The sequence below is a fragment of the Triturus cristatus genome, chromosome 4_1 (genome assembly GCF_964204655.1).
Source record: "Triturus cristatus chromosome 4_1, aTriCri1.1, whole genome shotgun sequence".
Lineage (NCBI taxonomy): Eukaryota > Metazoa > Chordata > Amphibia > Caudata > Salamandridae > Triturus > Triturus cristatus.
Window position 1 is genome coordinate 107253604 of NC_140585.1, and position 16024 is coordinate 107269627.

General features: G+C 44.5%; 34 non-coding genes across 34 annotated transcripts; 7 read left to right on the forward strand and 27 right to left on the reverse strand.

The window, feature by feature from the left end:
* Nucleotides 1-255: 255 nt before the first annotated feature.
* Nucleotides 256-327, reverse strand: TRNAA-UGC (transfer RNA alanine (anticodon UGC)). Its single transcript has one exon. It is a non-coding gene; the product is annotated as a tRNA-Ala (tRNA).
* A 983-nt stretch (nt 328-1310) lies between these two features.
* Nucleotides 1311-1382, reverse strand: TRNAA-UGC (transfer RNA alanine (anticodon UGC)). The gene has a single exon. It is a non-coding gene; the product is annotated as a tRNA-Ala (tRNA).
* Nucleotides 1383-1811: 429 nt separating this feature from the next.
* Nucleotides 1812-1883, reverse strand: TRNAA-CGC (transfer RNA alanine (anticodon CGC)). Its single transcript has one exon. It is a non-coding gene; the product is annotated as a tRNA-Ala (tRNA).
* A 129-nt stretch (nt 1884-2012) lies between these two features.
* TRNAY-GUA (transfer RNA tyrosine (anticodon GUA)) lies at nt 2013-2098 on the reverse strand. Its single transcript is given in 2 exon segments — nt 2013-2048; nt 2062-2098. It is a non-coding gene; the product is annotated as a tRNA-Tyr (tRNA).
* Nucleotides 2099-2866: 768 nt separating this feature from the next.
* TRNAA-UGC (transfer RNA alanine (anticodon UGC)) lies at nt 2867-2938 on the reverse strand. The gene has a single exon. It is a non-coding gene; the product is annotated as a tRNA-Ala (tRNA).
* A 157-nt stretch (nt 2939-3095) lies between these two features.
* On the forward strand, nt 3096-3168 carry TRNAM-CAU (transfer RNA methionine (anticodon CAU)). The gene has a single exon. It is a non-coding gene; the product is annotated as a tRNA-Met (tRNA).
* Nucleotides 3169-3367: 199 nt separating this feature from the next.
* TRNAA-CGC (transfer RNA alanine (anticodon CGC)) lies at nt 3368-3439 on the reverse strand. The gene has a single exon. It is a non-coding gene; the product is annotated as a tRNA-Ala (tRNA).
* A 129-nt stretch (nt 3440-3568) lies between these two features.
* Nucleotides 3569-3654, reverse strand: TRNAY-GUA (transfer RNA tyrosine (anticodon GUA)). Its single transcript is given in 2 exon segments — nt 3569-3604; nt 3618-3654. It is a non-coding gene; the product is annotated as a tRNA-Tyr (tRNA).
* Nucleotides 3655-4422: 768 nt separating this feature from the next.
* Nucleotides 4423-4494, reverse strand: TRNAA-UGC (transfer RNA alanine (anticodon UGC)). The gene has a single exon. It is a non-coding gene; the product is annotated as a tRNA-Ala (tRNA).
* A 157-nt stretch (nt 4495-4651) lies between these two features.
* Nucleotides 4652-4724, forward strand: TRNAM-CAU (transfer RNA methionine (anticodon CAU)). The gene has a single exon. It is a non-coding gene; the product is annotated as a tRNA-Met (tRNA).
* A 199-nt stretch (nt 4725-4923) lies between these two features.
* On the reverse strand, nt 4924-4995 carry TRNAA-CGC (transfer RNA alanine (anticodon CGC)). The gene has a single exon. It is a non-coding gene; the product is annotated as a tRNA-Ala (tRNA).
* Nucleotides 4996-5124: 129 nt separating this feature from the next.
* Nucleotides 5125-5210, reverse strand: TRNAY-GUA (transfer RNA tyrosine (anticodon GUA)). Its single transcript is given in 2 exon segments — nt 5125-5160; nt 5174-5210. It is a non-coding gene; the product is annotated as a tRNA-Tyr (tRNA).
* A 768-nt stretch (nt 5211-5978) lies between these two features.
* TRNAA-UGC (transfer RNA alanine (anticodon UGC)) lies at nt 5979-6050 on the reverse strand. The gene has a single exon. It is a non-coding gene; the product is annotated as a tRNA-Ala (tRNA).
* Nucleotides 6051-6207: 157 nt separating this feature from the next.
* Nucleotides 6208-6280, forward strand: TRNAM-CAU (transfer RNA methionine (anticodon CAU)). Its single transcript has one exon. It is a non-coding gene; the product is annotated as a tRNA-Met (tRNA).
* A 199-nt stretch (nt 6281-6479) lies between these two features.
* TRNAA-CGC (transfer RNA alanine (anticodon CGC)) lies at nt 6480-6551 on the reverse strand. The gene has a single exon. It is a non-coding gene; the product is annotated as a tRNA-Ala (tRNA).
* Nucleotides 6552-6680: 129 nt separating this feature from the next.
* Nucleotides 6681-6766, reverse strand: TRNAY-GUA (transfer RNA tyrosine (anticodon GUA)). Its single transcript is given in 2 exon segments — nt 6681-6716; nt 6730-6766. It is a non-coding gene; the product is annotated as a tRNA-Tyr (tRNA).
* Nucleotides 6767-7534: 768 nt separating this feature from the next.
* On the reverse strand, nt 7535-7606 carry TRNAA-UGC (transfer RNA alanine (anticodon UGC)). Its single transcript has one exon. It is a non-coding gene; the product is annotated as a tRNA-Ala (tRNA).
* Nucleotides 7607-7763: 157 nt separating this feature from the next.
* TRNAM-CAU (transfer RNA methionine (anticodon CAU)) lies at nt 7764-7836 on the forward strand. Its single transcript has one exon. It is a non-coding gene; the product is annotated as a tRNA-Met (tRNA).
* Nucleotides 7837-8035: 199 nt separating this feature from the next.
* On the reverse strand, nt 8036-8107 carry TRNAA-UGC (transfer RNA alanine (anticodon UGC)). Its single transcript has one exon. It is a non-coding gene; the product is annotated as a tRNA-Ala (tRNA).
* Nucleotides 8108-9090: 983 nt separating this feature from the next.
* On the reverse strand, nt 9091-9162 carry TRNAA-UGC (transfer RNA alanine (anticodon UGC)). Its single transcript has one exon. It is a non-coding gene; the product is annotated as a tRNA-Ala (tRNA).
* Nucleotides 9163-9591: 429 nt separating this feature from the next.
* On the reverse strand, nt 9592-9663 carry TRNAA-CGC (transfer RNA alanine (anticodon CGC)). Its single transcript has one exon. It is a non-coding gene; the product is annotated as a tRNA-Ala (tRNA).
* A 129-nt stretch (nt 9664-9792) lies between these two features.
* On the reverse strand, nt 9793-9878 carry TRNAY-GUA (transfer RNA tyrosine (anticodon GUA)). Its single transcript is given in 2 exon segments — nt 9793-9828; nt 9842-9878. It is a non-coding gene; the product is annotated as a tRNA-Tyr (tRNA).
* Nucleotides 9879-10646: 768 nt separating this feature from the next.
* On the reverse strand, nt 10647-10718 carry TRNAA-UGC (transfer RNA alanine (anticodon UGC)). Its single transcript has one exon. It is a non-coding gene; the product is annotated as a tRNA-Ala (tRNA).
* A 429-nt stretch (nt 10719-11147) lies between these two features.
* Nucleotides 11148-11219, reverse strand: TRNAA-UGC (transfer RNA alanine (anticodon UGC)). The gene has a single exon. It is a non-coding gene; the product is annotated as a tRNA-Ala (tRNA).
* Nucleotides 11220-12202: 983 nt separating this feature from the next.
* Nucleotides 12203-12274, reverse strand: TRNAA-UGC (transfer RNA alanine (anticodon UGC)). The gene has a single exon. It is a non-coding gene; the product is annotated as a tRNA-Ala (tRNA).
* Nucleotides 12275-12431: 157 nt separating this feature from the next.
* Nucleotides 12432-12504, forward strand: TRNAM-CAU (transfer RNA methionine (anticodon CAU)). Its single transcript has one exon. It is a non-coding gene; the product is annotated as a tRNA-Met (tRNA).
* Nucleotides 12505-12703: 199 nt separating this feature from the next.
* Nucleotides 12704-12775, reverse strand: TRNAA-CGC (transfer RNA alanine (anticodon CGC)). Its single transcript has one exon. It is a non-coding gene; the product is annotated as a tRNA-Ala (tRNA).
* A 129-nt stretch (nt 12776-12904) lies between these two features.
* TRNAY-GUA (transfer RNA tyrosine (anticodon GUA)) lies at nt 12905-12990 on the reverse strand. The gene is given in 2 exon segments: nt 12905-12940; nt 12954-12990. It is a non-coding gene; the product is annotated as a tRNA-Tyr (tRNA).
* Nucleotides 12991-13758: 768 nt separating this feature from the next.
* Nucleotides 13759-13830, reverse strand: TRNAA-UGC (transfer RNA alanine (anticodon UGC)). The gene has a single exon. It is a non-coding gene; the product is annotated as a tRNA-Ala (tRNA).
* A 157-nt stretch (nt 13831-13987) lies between these two features.
* Nucleotides 13988-14060, forward strand: TRNAM-CAU (transfer RNA methionine (anticodon CAU)). The gene has a single exon. It is a non-coding gene; the product is annotated as a tRNA-Met (tRNA).
* Nucleotides 14061-14259: 199 nt separating this feature from the next.
* On the reverse strand, nt 14260-14331 carry TRNAA-UGC (transfer RNA alanine (anticodon UGC)). The gene has a single exon. It is a non-coding gene; the product is annotated as a tRNA-Ala (tRNA).
* A 129-nt stretch (nt 14332-14460) lies between these two features.
* On the reverse strand, nt 14461-14546 carry TRNAY-GUA (transfer RNA tyrosine (anticodon GUA)). The gene is given in 2 exon segments: nt 14461-14496; nt 14510-14546. It is a non-coding gene; the product is annotated as a tRNA-Tyr (tRNA).
* A 768-nt stretch (nt 14547-15314) lies between these two features.
* TRNAA-UGC (transfer RNA alanine (anticodon UGC)) lies at nt 15315-15386 on the reverse strand. Its single transcript has one exon. It is a non-coding gene; the product is annotated as a tRNA-Ala (tRNA).
* Nucleotides 15387-15543: 157 nt separating this feature from the next.
* Nucleotides 15544-15616, forward strand: TRNAM-CAU (transfer RNA methionine (anticodon CAU)). Its single transcript has one exon. It is a non-coding gene; the product is annotated as a tRNA-Met (tRNA).
* The last annotated feature ends 408 nt before the right edge of the window (nt 15617-16024 follow it).

The window sequence follows — 16024 nt, forward strand, 5'->3', positions numbered from 1 at the left end:
GGCAGCGCGTCAGTCTCATAATCTGAAGGTCCTGAGTTCGATCCTCAGAGAGGGCATTTATTTCCTTCTTTTGGAATGCAAAATTCTCCGATTTTCTTGAAATGCGCAAACTATGCCTAGTTCAAAGATTTTTCCAAAGCAAATGTCTGACTATTTAAGTGGGGCTCTCACCCCAACTGCATGACAAACTTCTTCTTTCTGCATGATGGCAGGCTAGCCTTCTGGAAAAAAGCCAAGATAAGGAACAGAGGCTCCTGGAGATGCCGGGGATTGAACCCGGGACCTCATACATGCAAAGCATGCGCTCTACCACTGAGCTACATCCCCACTTTTGCACTCGAGCTGTTTGATGGATGCAAGGAATCCCTGAAACCCAGGGACTGCAAAGTCTCGATCATAATCAATGGAAGGTATTGTTTGAATAAAAGTGAAAGATATGGAAATCGAAGCAAAAAATCCTTCGAGCCGGATTTGAACCAGCGACCTAAGGATGTCTGACTTTATGCTACATTCCTCCGCTCTACCAACTGAGCTATCGAAGGAGTGGCTGAAGTATCTTTCAGCGCTGTAATTATCTCTCGCTCAAGAAAGGTTGTGGGGGTGGGGATCAGGAGCAGATCGATGAAAATCATGAACATTACCTGCAGCTCCCTCTCAAAGTCACCAGTTCTTAGAGCACACTGTAAGGTACGTCTTATCACCCCAAAGGAGGATTTCAGACCAAAGTTCATGTTCTGTCTTGGCTTGGGGATAAGCAGGGGTGCTCCAAATTTCAATTTTACAGAAAGGAAAGGAACTTTGATACAAAGACCTTGGGCAGCATTGGTGGCAAATGGATGGCTGCGCGGAACCATGAAAGAAATGACAGAAAGTTATGGGAGTCATTACTACGCACCCAGCATCAAGAACGTGCATTTTGGATGCATTTTCAAAAGGAAAGAGAACGGAAAAATCTGTAGATTGAAGGTGATTGAGATAAACAAAATATTCCGTTTTTCTAAAAGCTACTGTAAAGAGTCTCTGGTTTAGAAGAAGAACCCTTACCAATGATCAAGAGAGATGCGACAGATTTCTATCATCAAAGCATTATGGTTGTCAAGATGAATCATCACTTTGATGTCTTCAACAAGTAGGATTCTTTTGATCTATAATCATCAAAAATGAGATAGCCCCATTTCATGGGATTTTTCAAGGCAAACGTCTGACAGATTAAGCGGGGTCCTCATCCCGGTTGGAGGACATATCTCTTCCTTCATCATGATGCCAGCCTAGCTTTCGGCCCAAAATCCAAGGTAAGCATGGCAAAAGTCTGGAGATGCCGGGGATTGAACCCGGGGCCTCATACATGCAAAGCATGCGCTCTACCACTGAGCTACATCCCCACTTCTGCAAGGTTTGACTGTATGATTGGAAACCCTGCATTGAACCGACGGCCACATCACCCCATTCGACTCTGCAGTATACAATGTCAGTCAGGAAAATCCTTCAGCCTTGTACCTGGATGATCTTCATGGTCTTATGTACAGATGCCTATATACAGCCTTCTTAGCGCAGTAGGCAGCGCGTCAGTCTCATAATCAGAAGGTCCTGAGTTCGATCCTCAGAGAGGGCATTTATTTCCTTCTTTTGGAATGCAAAATTCTCCGATTTTCTTGAAATGCGCAAACTATGCCTAGTTCAAAGATTTTTCCAAAGCAAATGTCTGACTATTTAAGTGGGGCTCTCACCCCAACTGCATGACAAACTTCTTCTTTCTGCATGATGGCAGGCTAGCCTTCTGGAAAAAAGCCAAGATAAGGAACAGAGGCTCCTGGAGATGCCGGGGATTGAACCCGGGACCTCATACATGCGAAGCATGCGCTCTACCACTGAGCTACATCCCCACTTTTGCCCTCGAGCTGTTTGATGGATGCAAGGAATCCCTGAAACCCAGGGACTGCAAAGTCTCGATCATAATCAATGGAAGGTATTGTTTGAATAAAAGTGAAAGATATGGAAATCGAAGCAAAAAATCCTTCGAGCCGGATTTGAACCAGCGACCTAAGGATGTCTGACTTTATGCTACAGTCCTCCGCTCTACCAACTGAGCTATCGAAGGAGTGGCTGAAGTATCTTTCAGCGCTGTAATTATCTCTCGCTCAAGAAAGGTTGTGGGGGTGGGGATCAGGAGCAGATCGATGAAAATCATGAACATTACCTGCAGCTCCCTCTCAAAGTCACCAGTTCTTAGAGCACACTGTAAGGTACATCTTATCACCCCAAAGGAGGATTTCAGACCAAAGTTCATGTTCTGTCTTGGCTTGGGGATAAGCAGGGGTGCTCCAAATTTCAATTTTACAGAAAGGAAAGGAACTTTGATACAAAGACCTTGGGCAGCATTGGTGGCAAATGGATGGCTGCGCGGAACCATGAAAGAAATGACAGAAAGTTATGGGAGTCATTACTACGCACCCAGCATCAAGAACGTGCATTTTGGATGCATTTTCAAAAGGAAAGAGAACGGAAAAATCTGTAGATTGAAGGTGATTGAGATAAACAAAATATTCCGTTTTTCTAAAAGCTACTGTAAAGAGTCTCTGGTTTAGAAGAAGAACCCTTACCAATGATCAAGAGAGATGCGACAGATTTCTATCATCAAAGCATTATGGTTGTCAAGATGAATCATCACTTTGATGTCTTCAACAAGTAGGATTCTTTTGATCTATAATCATCAAAAATGAGATAGCCCCATTTCATGGGATTTTTCAAGGCAAACGTCTGACAGATTAAGCGGGGTCCTCATCCCGGTTGGAGGACATATCTCTTCCTTCATCATGATGCCAGCCTAGCTTTCGGCCCAAAATCCAAGGTAAGCATGGCAAAAGTCTGGAGATGCCGGGGATTGAACCCGGGGCCTCATACATGCAAAGCATGCGCTCTACCACTGAGCTACATCCCCACTTCTGCAAGGTTTGACTGTATGATTGGAAACCCTGCATTGAACCGACGGCCACATCACCCCATTCGACTCTGCAGTATACAATGTCAGTCAGGAAAATCCTTCAGCCTTGTACCTGGATGATCTTCATGGTCTTATGTACAGATGCCTATATACAGCCTTCTTAGCGCAGTAGGCAGCGCGTCAGTCTCATAATCTGAAGGTCCTGAGTTCGATCCTCAGAGAGGGCATTTATTTCCTTCTTTTGGAATGCAAAATTCTCCGATTTTCTTGAAATGCGCAAACTATGCCTAGTTCAAAGATTTTTCCAAAGCAAATGTCTGACTATTTAAGTGGGGCTCTCACCCCAACTGCATGACAAACTTCTTCTTTCTGCATGATGGCAGGCTAGCCTTCTGGAAAAAAGCCAAGATAAGGAACAGAGGCTCCTGGAGATGCCGGGGATTGAACCCGGGACCTCATACATGCGAAGCATGCGCTCTACCACTGAGCTACATCCCCACTTTTGCACTCGAGCTGTTTGATGGATGCAAGGAATCCCTGAAACCCAGGGACTGCAAAGTCTCGATCATAATCAATGGAAGGTATTGTTTGAATAAAAGTGAAAGATATGGAAATCGAAGCAAAAAATCCTTCGAGCCGGATTTGAACCAGCGACCTAAGGATGTCTGACTTTATGCTACAGTCCTCCGCTCTACCAACTGAGCTATCGAAGGAGTGGCTGAAGTATCTTTCAGCGCTGTAATTATCTCTCGCTCAAGAAAGGTTGTGGGGGTGGGGATCAGGAGCAGATCGATGAAAATCATGAACATTACCTGCAGCTCCCTCTCAAAGTCACCAGTTCTTAGAGCACACTGTAAGGTACGTCTTATCACCCCAAAGGAGGATTTCAGACCAAAGTTCATGTTCTGTCTTGGCTTGGGGATAAGCAGGGGTGCTCCAAATTTCAATTTTACAGAAAGGAAAGGAACTTTGATACAAAGACCTTGGGCAGCATTGGTGGCAAATGGATGGCTGCGCGGAACCATGAAAGAAATGACAGAAAGTTATGGGAGTCATTACTACGCACCCAGCATCAAGAACGTGCATTTTGGATGCATTTTCAAAAGGAAAGAGAACGGAAAAATCTGTAGATTGAAGGTGATTGAGATAAACAAAATATTCCGTTTTTCTAAAAGCTACTGTAAAGAGTCTCTGGTTTAGAAGAAGAACCCTTACCAATGATCAAGAGAGATGCGACAGATTTCTATCATCAAAGCATTATGGTTGTCAAGATGAATCATCACTTTGATGTCTTCAACAAGTAGGATTCTTTTGATCTATAATCATCAAAAATGAGATAGCCCCATTTCATGGGATTTTTCAAGGCAAACGTCTGACAGATTAAGCGGGGTCCTCATCCCGGTTGGAGGACATATCTCTTCCTTCATCATGATGCCAGCCTAGCTTTCGGCCCAAAATCCAAGGTAAGCATGGCAAAAGTCTGGAGATGCCGGGGATTGAACCCGGGGCCTCATACATGCAAAGCATGCGCTCTACCACTGAGCTACATCCCCACTTCTGCAAGGTTTGACTGTATGATTGGAAACCCTGCATTGAACCGACGGCCACATCACCCCATTCGACTCTGCAGTATACAATGTCAGTCAGGAAAATCCTTCAGCCTTGTACCTGGATGATCTTCATGGTCTTATGTACAGATGCCTATATACAGCCTTCTTAGCGCAGTAGGCAGCGCGTCAGTCTCATAATCTGAAGGTCCTGAGTTCGATCCTCAGAGAGGGCATTTATTTCCTTCTTTTGGAATGCAAAATTCTCCGATTTTCTTGAAATGCGCAAACTATGCCTAGTTCAAAGATTTTTCCAAAGCAAATGTCTGACTATTTAAGTGGGGCTCTCACCCCAACTGCATGACAAACTTCTTCTTTCTGCATGATGGCAGGCTAGCCTTCTGGAAAAAAGCCAAGATAAGGAACAGAGGCTCCTGGAGATGCCGGGGATTGAACCCGGGACCTCATACATGCGAAGCATGCGCTCTACCACTGAGCTACATCCCCACTTTTGCACTCGAGCTGTTTGATGGATGCAAGGAATCCCTGAAACCCAGGGACTGCAAAGTCTCGATCATAATCAATGGAAGGTATTGTTTGAATAAAAGTGAAAGATATGGAAATCGAAGCAAAAAATCCTTCGAGCCGGATTTGAACCAGCGACCTAAGGATGTCTGACTTTATGCTACAGTCCTCCGCTCTACCAACTGAGCTATCGAAGGAGTGGCTGAAGTATCTTTCAGCGCTGTAATTATCTCTCGCTCAAGAAAGGTTGTGGGGGTGGGGATCAGGAGCAGATCGATGAAAATCATGAACATTACCTGCAGCTCCCTCTCAAAGTCACCAGTTCTTAGAGCACACTGTAAGGTACGTCTTATCACCCCAAAGGAGGATTTCAGACCAAAGTTCATGTTCTGTCTTGGCTTGGGGATAAGCAGGGGTGCTCCAAATTTCAATTTTACAGAAAGGAAAGGAACTTTGATACAAAGACCTTGGGCAGCATTGGTGGCAAATGGATGGCTGCGCGGAACCATGAAAGAAATGACAGAAAGTTATGGGAGTCATTACTACGCACCCAGCATCAAGAACGTGCATTTTGGATGCATTTTCAAAAGGAAAGAGAACGGAAAAATCTGTAGATTGAAGGTGATTGAGATAAACAAAATATTCCGTTTTTCTAAAAGCTACTGTAAAGAGTCTCTGGTTTAGAAGAAGACTCCTTACCAATGATCAAGAGAGATGCGACAGATTTCTATCATCAAAGCATTATGGTTGTCAAGATGAATCATCACTTTGATGTCTTCAACAAGTAGGATTCTTTTGATCTATAATCATCAAAAATGAGATAGCCCCATTTCATGGGATTTTTCAAGGCAAACGTCTGACAGATTAAGCGGGGTCCTCATCCCGGTTGGAGGACATATCTCTTCCTTCATCATGATGCCAGCCTAGCTTTCGGCCCAAAATCCAAGGTAAGCATGGCAAAAGTCTGGAGATGCCGGGGATTGAACCCGGGGCCTCATACATGCAAAGCATGCGCTCTACCACTGAGCTACATCCCCACTTCTGCAAGGTTTGACTGTATGATTGGAAACCCTGCATTGAACCGACGGCCACATCACCCCATTCGACTCTGCAGTATACAATGTCAGTCAGGAAAATCCTTCAGCCTTGTACCTGGATGATCTTCATGGTCTTATGTACAGATGCCTATATACAGCCTTCTTAGCGCAGTAGGCAGCGCGTCAGTCTCATAATCTGAAGGTCCTGAGTTCGATCCTCAGAGAGGGCATTTATTTCCTTCTTTTGGAATGCAAAATTCTCCGATTTTCTTGAAATGCGCAAACTATGCCTAGTTCAAAGATTTTTCCAAAGCAAATGTCTGACTATTTAAGTGGGGCTCTCACCCCAACTGCATGACAAACTTCTTCTTTCTGCATGATGGCAGGCTAGCCTTCTGGAAAAAAGCCAAGATAAGGAACAGAGGCTCCTGGAGATGCCGGGGATTGAACCCGGGACCTCATACATGCGAAGCATGCGCTCTACCACTGAGCTACATCCCCACTTTTGCACTCGAGCTGTTTGATGGATGCAAGGAATCCCTGAAACCCAGGGACTGCAAAGTCTCGATCATAATCAATGGAAGGTATTGTTTGAATAAAAGTGAAAGATATGGAAATCGAAGCAAAAAATCCTTCGAGCCGGATTTGAACCAGCGACCTAAGGATGTCTGACTTTATGCTACAGTCCTCCGCTCTACCAACTGAGCTATCGAAGGAGTGGCTGAAGTATCTTTCAGCGCTGTAATTATCTCTCGCTCAAGAAAGGTTGTGGGGGTGGGGATCAGGAGCAGATCGATGAAAATCATGAACATTACCTGCAGCTCCCTCTCAAAGTCACCAGTTCTTAGAGCACACTGTAAGGTACGTCTTATCACCCCAAAGGAGGATTTCAGACCAAAGTTCATGTTCTGTCTTGGCTTGGGGATAAGCAGGGGTGCTCCAAATTTCAATTTTACAGAAAGGAAAGGAACTTTGATACAAAGACCTTGGGCAGCATTGGTGGCAAATGGATGGCTGCGCGGAACCATGAAAGAAATGACAGAAAGTTATGGGAGTCATTACTACGCACCCAGCATCAAGAACGTGCATTTTGGATGCATTTTCAAAAGGAAAGAGAACGGAAAAATCTGTAGATTGAAGGTGATTGAGATAAACAAAATATTCCGTTTTTCTAAAAGCTACTGTAAAGAGTCTCTGGTTTAGAAGAAGAACCCTTACCAATGATCAAGAGAGATGCGACAGATTTCTATCATCAAAGCATTATGGTTGTCAAGATGAATCATCACTTTGATGTCTTCAACAAGTAGGATTCTTTTGATCTATAATCATCAAAAATGAGATAGCCCCATTTCATGGGATTTTTCAAGGCAAACGTCTGACAGATTAAGCGGGGTCCTCATCCCGGTTGGAGGACATATCTCTTCCTTCATCATGATGCCAGCCTAGCTTTCGGCCCAAAATCCAAGGTAAGCATGGCAAAAGTCTGGAGATGCCGGGGATTGAACCCGGGGCCTCATACATGCAAAGCATGCGCTCTACCACTGAGCTACATCCCCACTTCTGCAAGGTTTGACTGTATGATTGGAAACCCTGCATTGAACCGACGGCCACATCACCCCATTCGACTCTGCAGTATACAATGTCAGTCAGGAAAATCCTTCAGCCTTGTACCTGGATGATCTTCATGGTCTTATGTACAGATGCCTATATACAGCCTTCTTAGCGCAGTAGGCAGCGCGTCAGTCTCATAATCTGAAGGTCCTGAGTTCGATCCTCAGAGAGGGCATTTATTTCCTTCTTTTGGAATGCAAAATTCTCCGATTTTCTTGAAATGCGCAAACTATGCCTAGTTCAAAGATTTTTCCAAAGCAAATGTCTGACTATTTAAGTGGGGCTCTCACCCCAACTGCATGACAAACTTCTTCTTTCTGCATGATGGCAGGCTAGCCTTCTGGAAAAAAGCCAAGATAAGGAACAGAGGCTCCTGGAGATGCCGGGGATTGAACCCGGGACCTCATACATGCAAAGCATGCGCTCTACCACTGAGCTACATCCCCACTTTTGCACTCGAGCTGTTTGATGGATGCAAGGAATCCCTGAAACCCAGGGACTGCAAAGTCTCGATCATAATCAATGGAAGGTATTGTTTGAATAAAAGTGAAAGATATGGAAATCGAAGCAAAAAATCCTTCGAGCCGGATTTGAACCAGCGACCTAAGGATGTCTGACTTTATGCTACATTCCTCCGCTCTACCAACTGAGCTATCGAAGGAGTGGCTGAAGTATCTTTCAGCGCTGTAATTATCTCTCGCTCAAGAAAGGTTGTGGGGGTGGGGATCAGGAGCAGATCGATGAAAATCATGAACATTACCTGCAGCTCCCTCTCAAAGTCACCAGTTCTTAGAGCACACTGTAAGGTACGTCTTATCACCCCAAAGGAGGATTTCAGACCAAAGTTCATGTTCTGTCTTGGCTTGGGGATAAGCAGGGGTGCTCCAAATTTCAATTTTACAGAAAGGAAAGGAACTTTGATACAAAGACCTTGGGCAGCATTGGTGGCAAATGGATGGCTGCGCGGAACCATGAAAGAAATGACAGAAAGTTATGGGAGTCATTACTACGCACCCAGCATCAAGAACGTGCATTTTGGATGCATTTTCAAAAGGAAAGAGAACGGAAAAATCTGTAGATTGAAGGTGATTGAGATAAACAAAATATTCCGTTTTTCTAAAAGCTACTGTAAAGAGTCTCTGGTTTAGAAGAAGAACCCTTACCAATGATCAAGAGAGATGCGACAGATTTCTATCATCAAAGCATTATGGTTGTCAAGATGAATCATCACTTTGATGTCTTCAACAAGTAGGATTCTTTTGATCTATAATCATCAAAAATGAGATAGCCCCATTTCATGGGATTTTTCAAGGCAAACGTCTGACAGATTAAGCGGGGTCCTCATCCCGGTTGGAGGACATATCTCTTCCTTCATCATGATGCCAGCCTAGCTTTCGGCCCAAAATCCAAGGTAAGCATGGCAAAAGTCTGGAGATGCCGGGGATTGAACCCGGGGCCTCATACATGCAAAGCATGCGCTCTACCACTGAGCTACATCCCCACTTCTGCAAGGTTTGACTGTATGATTGGAAACCCTGCATTGAACCGACGGCCACATCACCCCATTCGACTCTGCAGTATACAATGTCAGTCAGGAAAATCCTTCAGCCTTGTACCTGGATGATCTTCATGGTCTTATGTACAGATGCCTATATACAGCCTTCTTAGCGCAGTAGGCAGCGCGTCAGTCTCATAATCAGAAGGTCCTGAGTTCGATCCTCAGAGAGGGCATTTATTTCCTTCTTTTGGAATGCAAAATTCTCCGATTTTCTTGAAATGCGCAAACTATGCCTAGTTCAAAGATTTTTCCAAAGCAAATGTCTGACTATTTAAGTGGGGCTCTCACCCCAACTGCATGACAAACTTCTTCTTTCTGCATGATGGCAGGCTAGCCTTCTGGAAAAAAGCCAAGATAAGGAACAGAGGCTCCTGGAGATGCCGGGGATTGAACCCGGGACCTCATACATGCGAAGCATGCGCTCTACCACTGAGCTACATCCCCACTTTTGCCCTCGAGCTGTTTGATGGATGCAAGGAATCCCTGAAACCCAGGGACTGCAAAGTCTCGATCATAATCAATGGAAGGTATTGTTTGAATAAAAGTGAAAGATATGGAAATCGAAGCAAAAAATCCTTCGAGCCGGATTTGAACCAGCGACCTAAGGATGTCTGACTTTATGCTACAGTCCTCCGCTCTACCAACTGAGCTATCGAAGGAGTGGCTGAAGTATCTTTCAGCGCTGTAATTATCTCTCGCTCAAGAAAGGTTGTGGGGGTGGGGATCAGGAGCAGATCGATGAAAATCATGAACATTACCTGCAGCTCCCTCTCAAAGTCACCAGTTCTTAGAGCACACTGTAAGGTACATCTTATCACCCCAAAGGAGGATTTCAGACCAAAGTTCATGTTCTGTCTTGGCTTGGGGATAAGCAGGGGTGCTCCAAATTTCAATTTTACAGAAAGGAAAGGAACTTTGATACAAAGACCTTGGGCAGCATTGGTGGCAAATGGATGGCTGCGCGGAACCATGAAAGAAATGACAGAAAGTTATGGGAGTCATTACTACGCACCCAGCATCAAGAACGTGCATTTTGGATGCATTTTCAAAAGGAAAGAGAACGGAAAAATCTGTAGATTGAAGGTGATTGAGATAAACAAAATATTCCGTTTTTCTAAAAGCTACTGTAAAGAGTCTCTGGTTTAGAAGAAGAACCCTTACCAATGATCAAGAGAGATGCGACAGATTTCTATCATCAAAGCATTATGGTTGTCAAGATGAATCATCACTTTGATGTCTTCAACAAGTAGGATTCTTTTGATCTATAATCATCAAAAATGAGATAGCCCCATTTCATGGGATTTTTCAAGGCAAACGTCTGACAGATTAAGCGGGGTCCTCATCCCGGTTGGAGGACATATCTCTTCCTTCATCATGATGCCAGCCTAGCTTTCGGCCCAAAATCCAAGGTAAGCATGGCAAAAGTCTGGAGATGCCGGGGATTGAACCCGGGGCCTCATACATGCAAAGCATGCGCTCTACCACTGAGCTACATCCCCACTTCTGCAAGGTTTGACTGTATGATTGGAAACCCTGCATTGAACCGACGGCCACATCACCCCATTCGACTCTGCAGTATACAATGTCAGTCAGGAAAATCCTTCAGCCTTGTACCTGGATGATCTTCATGGTCTTATGTACAGATGCCTATATACAGCCTTCTTAGCGCGGTAGGCAGCGCGTCAGTCTCATAATCTGAAGGTCCTGAGTTCGATCCTCAGAGAGGGCATTTATTTCCTTCTTTTGGAATGCAAAATTCTCCGATTTTCTTGAAATGCGCAAACTATGCCTAGTTCAAAGATTTTTCCAAAGCAAATGTCTGACTATTTAAGTGGGGCTCTCACCCCAACTGCATGACAAACTTCTTCTTTCTGCATGATGGCAGGCTAGCCTTCTGGAAAAAAGCCAAGATAAGGAACAGAGGCTCCTGGAGATGCCGGGGATTGAACCCGGGACCTCATACATGCAAAGCATGCGCTCTACCACTGAGCTACATCCCCACTTTTGCACTCGAGCTGTTTGATGGATGCAAGGAATCCCTGAAACCCAGGGACTGCAAAGTCTCGATCATAATCAATGGAAGGTATTGTTTGAATAAAAGTGAAAGATATGGAAATCGAAGCAAAAAATCCTTCGAGCCGGATTTGAACCAGCGACCTAAGGATGTCTGACTTTATGCTACATTCCTCCGCTCTACCAACTGAGCTATCGAAGGAGTGGCTGAAGTATCTTTCAGCGCTGTAATTATCTCTCGCTCAAGAAAGGTTGTGGGGGTGGGGATCAGGAGCAGATCGATGAAAATCATGAACATTACCTGCAGCTCCCTCTCAAAGTCACCAGTTCTTAGAGCACACTGTAAGGTACATCTTATCACCCCAAAGGAGGATTTCAGACCAAAGTTCATGTTCTGTCTTGGCTTGGGGATAAGCAGGGGTGCTCCAAATTTCAATTTTACAGAAAGGAAAGGAACTTTGATACAAAGACCTTGGGCAGCATTGGTGGCAAATGGATGGCTGCGCGGAACCATGAAAGAAATGACAGAAAGTTATGGGAGTCATTACTACGCACCCAGCATCAAGAACGTGCATTTTGGATGCATTTTCAAAAGGAAAGAGAACGGAAAAATCTGTAGATTGAAGGTGATTGAGATAAACAAAATATTCCGTTTTTCTAAAAGCTACTGTAAAGAGTCTCTGGTTTAGAAGAAGAACCCTTACCAATGATCAAGAGAGATGCGACAGATTTCTATCATCAAAGCATTATGGTTGTCAAGATGAATCATCACTTTGATGTCTTCAACAAGTAGGATTCTTTTGATCTATAATCATCAAAAATGAGATAGCCCCATTTCATGGGATTTTTCAAGGCAAACGTCTGACAGATTAAGCGGGGTCCTCATCCCGGTTGGAGGACATATCTCTTCCTTCATCATGATGCCAGCCTAGCTTTCGGCCCAAAATCCAAGGTAAGCATGGCAAAAGTCTGGAGATGCCGGGGATTGAACCCGGGGCCTCATACATGCAAAGCATGCGCTCTACCACTGAGCTACATCCCCACTTCTGCAAGGTTTGACTGTATGATTGGAAACCCTGCATTGAACCGACGGCCACATCACCCCATTCGACTCTGCAGTATACAATGTCAGTCAGGAAAATCCTTCAGCCTTGTACCTGGATGATCTTCATGGTCTTATGTACAGATGCCTATATACAGCCTTCTTAGCGCAGTAGGCAGCGCGTCAGTCTCATAATCTGAAGGTCCTGAGTTCGATCCTCAGAGAGGGCATTTATTTCCTTCTTTTGGAATGCAAAATTCTCCGATTTTCTTGAAATGCGCAAACTATGCCTAGTTCAAAGATTTTTCCAAAGCAAATGTCTGACTATTTAAGTGGGGCTCTCACCCCAACTGCATGACAAACTTCTTCTTTCTGCATGATGGCAGGCTAGCCTTCTGGAAAAAAGCCAAGATAAGGAACAGAGGCTCCTGGAGATGCCGGGGATTGAACCCGGGACCTCATACATGCGAAGCATGCGCTCTACCACTGAGCTACATCCCCACTTTTGCACTCGAGCTGTTTGATGGATGCAAGGAATCCCTGAAACCCAGGGACTGCAAAGTCTCGATCATAATCAATGGAAGGTATTGTTTGAATAAAAGTGAAAGATATGGAAATCGAAGCAAAAAATCCTTCGAGCCGGATTTGAACCAGCGACCTAAGGATGTCTGACTTTATGCTACAGTCCTCCGCTCTACCAACTGAGCTATCGAAGGAGTGGCTGAAGTATCTTTCAGCGCTGTAATTATCTCTCGCTCAAGAAAGGTTGTGGGGGTGGGGATCAGGAGCAGATCGATGAAAATCATGAACATTACCTGCAGCTCCCTCTCAAAGTCACCAGTTCTTAGAGCACACTGTAAGGTACGTCTTATCACCCCAAAGGAGGATTTCAGACCAAAGTTCATGTTCTGTCTTGGCTTGGGGATAAGCAGGGGTGCTCCAAATTTCAATTTTACAGAAAGGAAAGGAACTTTGATACAAAGACCTTGGGCAGCATTGGTGGCAAATGGATGGCTGCGCGGAACCATGAAAGAAATGACAGAAAGTTATGGGAGTCATTACTACGCACCCAGCATCAAGAACGTGCATTTTGGATGCATTTTCAAAAGGAAAGAGAACGGAAAAATCTGTAGATTGAAGGTGATTGAGATAAACAAAATATTCCGTTTTTCTAAAAGCTACTGTAAAGAGTCTCTGGTTTAGAAGAAGAACCCTTACCAATGATCAAGAGAGATGCGACAGATTTCTATCATCAAAGCATTATGGTTGTCAAGATGAATCATCACTTTGATGTCTTCAACAAGTAGGATTCTTTTGATCTATAATCATCAAAAATGAGATAGCCCCATTTCATGGGATTTTTCAAGGCAAACGTCTGACAGATTAAGCGGGGTCCTCATCCCGGTTGGAGGACATATCTCTTCCTTCATCATGATGCCAGCCTAGCTTTCGGCCCAAAATCCAAGGTAAGCATGGCAAAAGTCTGGAGATGCCGGGGATTGAACCCGGGGCCTCATACATGCAAAGCATGCGCTCTACCACTGAGCTACATCCCCACTTCTGCAAGGTTTGACTGTATGATTGGAAACCCTGCATTGAACCGACGGCCACATCACCCCATTCGACTCTGCAGTATACAATGTCAGTCAGGAAAATCCTTCAGCCTTGTACCTGGATGATCTTCATGGTCTTATGTACAGATGCCTATATACAGCCTTCTTAGCGCAGTAGGCAGCGCGTCAGTCTCATAATCTGAAGGTCCTGAGTTCGATCCTCAGAGAGGGCATTTATTTCCTTCTTTTGGAATGCAAAATTCTCCGATTTTCTTGAAATGCGCAAACTATGCCTAGTTCAAAGATTTTTCCAAAGCAAATGTCTGACTATTTAAGTGGGGCTCTCACCCCAACTGCATGACAAACTTCTTCTTTCTGCATGATGGCAGGCTAGCCTTCTGGAAAAAAGCCAAGATAAGGAACAGAGGCTCCTGGAGATGCCGGGGATTGAACCCGGGACCTCATACATGCAAAGCATGCGCTCTACCACTGAGCTACATCCCCACTTTTGCACTCGAGCTGTTTGATGGATGCAAGGAATCCCTGAAACCCAGGGACTGCAAAGTCTCGATCATAATCAATGGAAGGTATTGTTTGAATAAAAGTGAAAGATATGGAAATCGAAGCAAAAAATCCTTCGAGCCGGATTTGAACCAGCGACCTAAGGATGTCTGACTTTATGCTACAGTCCTCCGCTCTACCAACTGAGCTATCGAAGGAGTGGCTGAAGTATCTTTCAGCGCTGTAATTATCTCTCGCTCAAGAAAGGTTGTGGGGGTGGGGATCAGGAGCAGATCGATGAAAATCATGAACATTACCTGCAGCTCCCTCTCAAAGTCACCAGTTCTTAGAGCACACTGTAAGGTACGTCTTATCACCCCAAAGGAGGATTTCAGACCAAAGTTCATGTTCTGTCTTGGCTTGGGGATAAGCAGGGGTGCTCCAAATTTCAATTTTACAGAAAGGAAAGGAACTTTGATACAAAGACCTTGGGCAGCATTGGTGGCAAATGGATGGCTGCGCGGAACCATGAAAGAAATGACAGAAAGTTATGGGAGTCATTACTACGCACCCAGCATCAAGAACGTGCATTTTGGATGCATTTTCAAAAGGAAAGAGAACGGAAAAATCTGTAGATTGAAGGTGATTGAGATAAACAAAATATTCCGTTTTTCTAAAAGCTACTGTAAAGAGTCTCTGGTTTAGAAGAAGAACCCTTACCAATGATCAAGAGAGATGCGACAGATTTCTATCATCAAAGCATTATGGTTGTCAAGATGAATCATCACTTTGATGTCTTCAACAAGTAGGATTCTTTTGATCTATAATCATCAAAAATGAGATAGCCCCATTTCATGGGATTTTTCAAGGCAAACGTCTGACAGATTAAGCGGGGTCCTCATCCCGGTTGGAGGACATATCTCTTCCTTCATCATGATGCCAGCCTAGCTTTCGGCCCAAAATCCAAGGTAAGCATGGCAAAAGTCTGGAGATGCCGGGGATTGAACCCGGGGCCTCATACATGCAAAGCATGCGCTCTACCACTGAGCTACATCCCCACTTCTGCAAGGTTTGACTGTATGATTGGAAACCCTGCATTGAACCGACGGCCACATCACCCCATTCGACTCTGCAGTATACAATGTCAGTCAGGAAAATCCTTCAGCCTTGTACCTGGATGATCTTCATGGTCTTATGTACAGATGCCTATATACAGCCTTCTTAGCGCAGTAGGCAGCGCGTCAGTCTCATAATCTGAAGGTCCTGAGTTCGATCCTCAGAGAGGGCATTTATTTCCTTCTTTTGGAATGCAAAATTCTCCGATTTTCTTGAAATGCGCAAACTATGCCTAGTTCAAAGATTTTTCCAAAGCAAATGTCTGACTATTTAAGTGGGGCTCTCACCCCAACTGCATGACAAACTTCTTCTTTCTGCATGATGGCAGGCTAGCCTTCTGGAAAAAAGCCAAGATAAGGAACAGAGGCTCCTGGAGATGCCGGGGATTGAACCCAGGACCTCATACATGCGAAGCATGCGCTCTACCACTGAGCTACATCCCCACTTTTGCACTCGAGCTGTTTGATGGATGCAAGGAATCCCTGAAACCCAGGGACTGCAAAGTCTCGATCATAATCAATGGAAGGTATTGTTTGAATAAAAGTGAAATATATGGAAATCGAAGCACAAAATCCTTCGA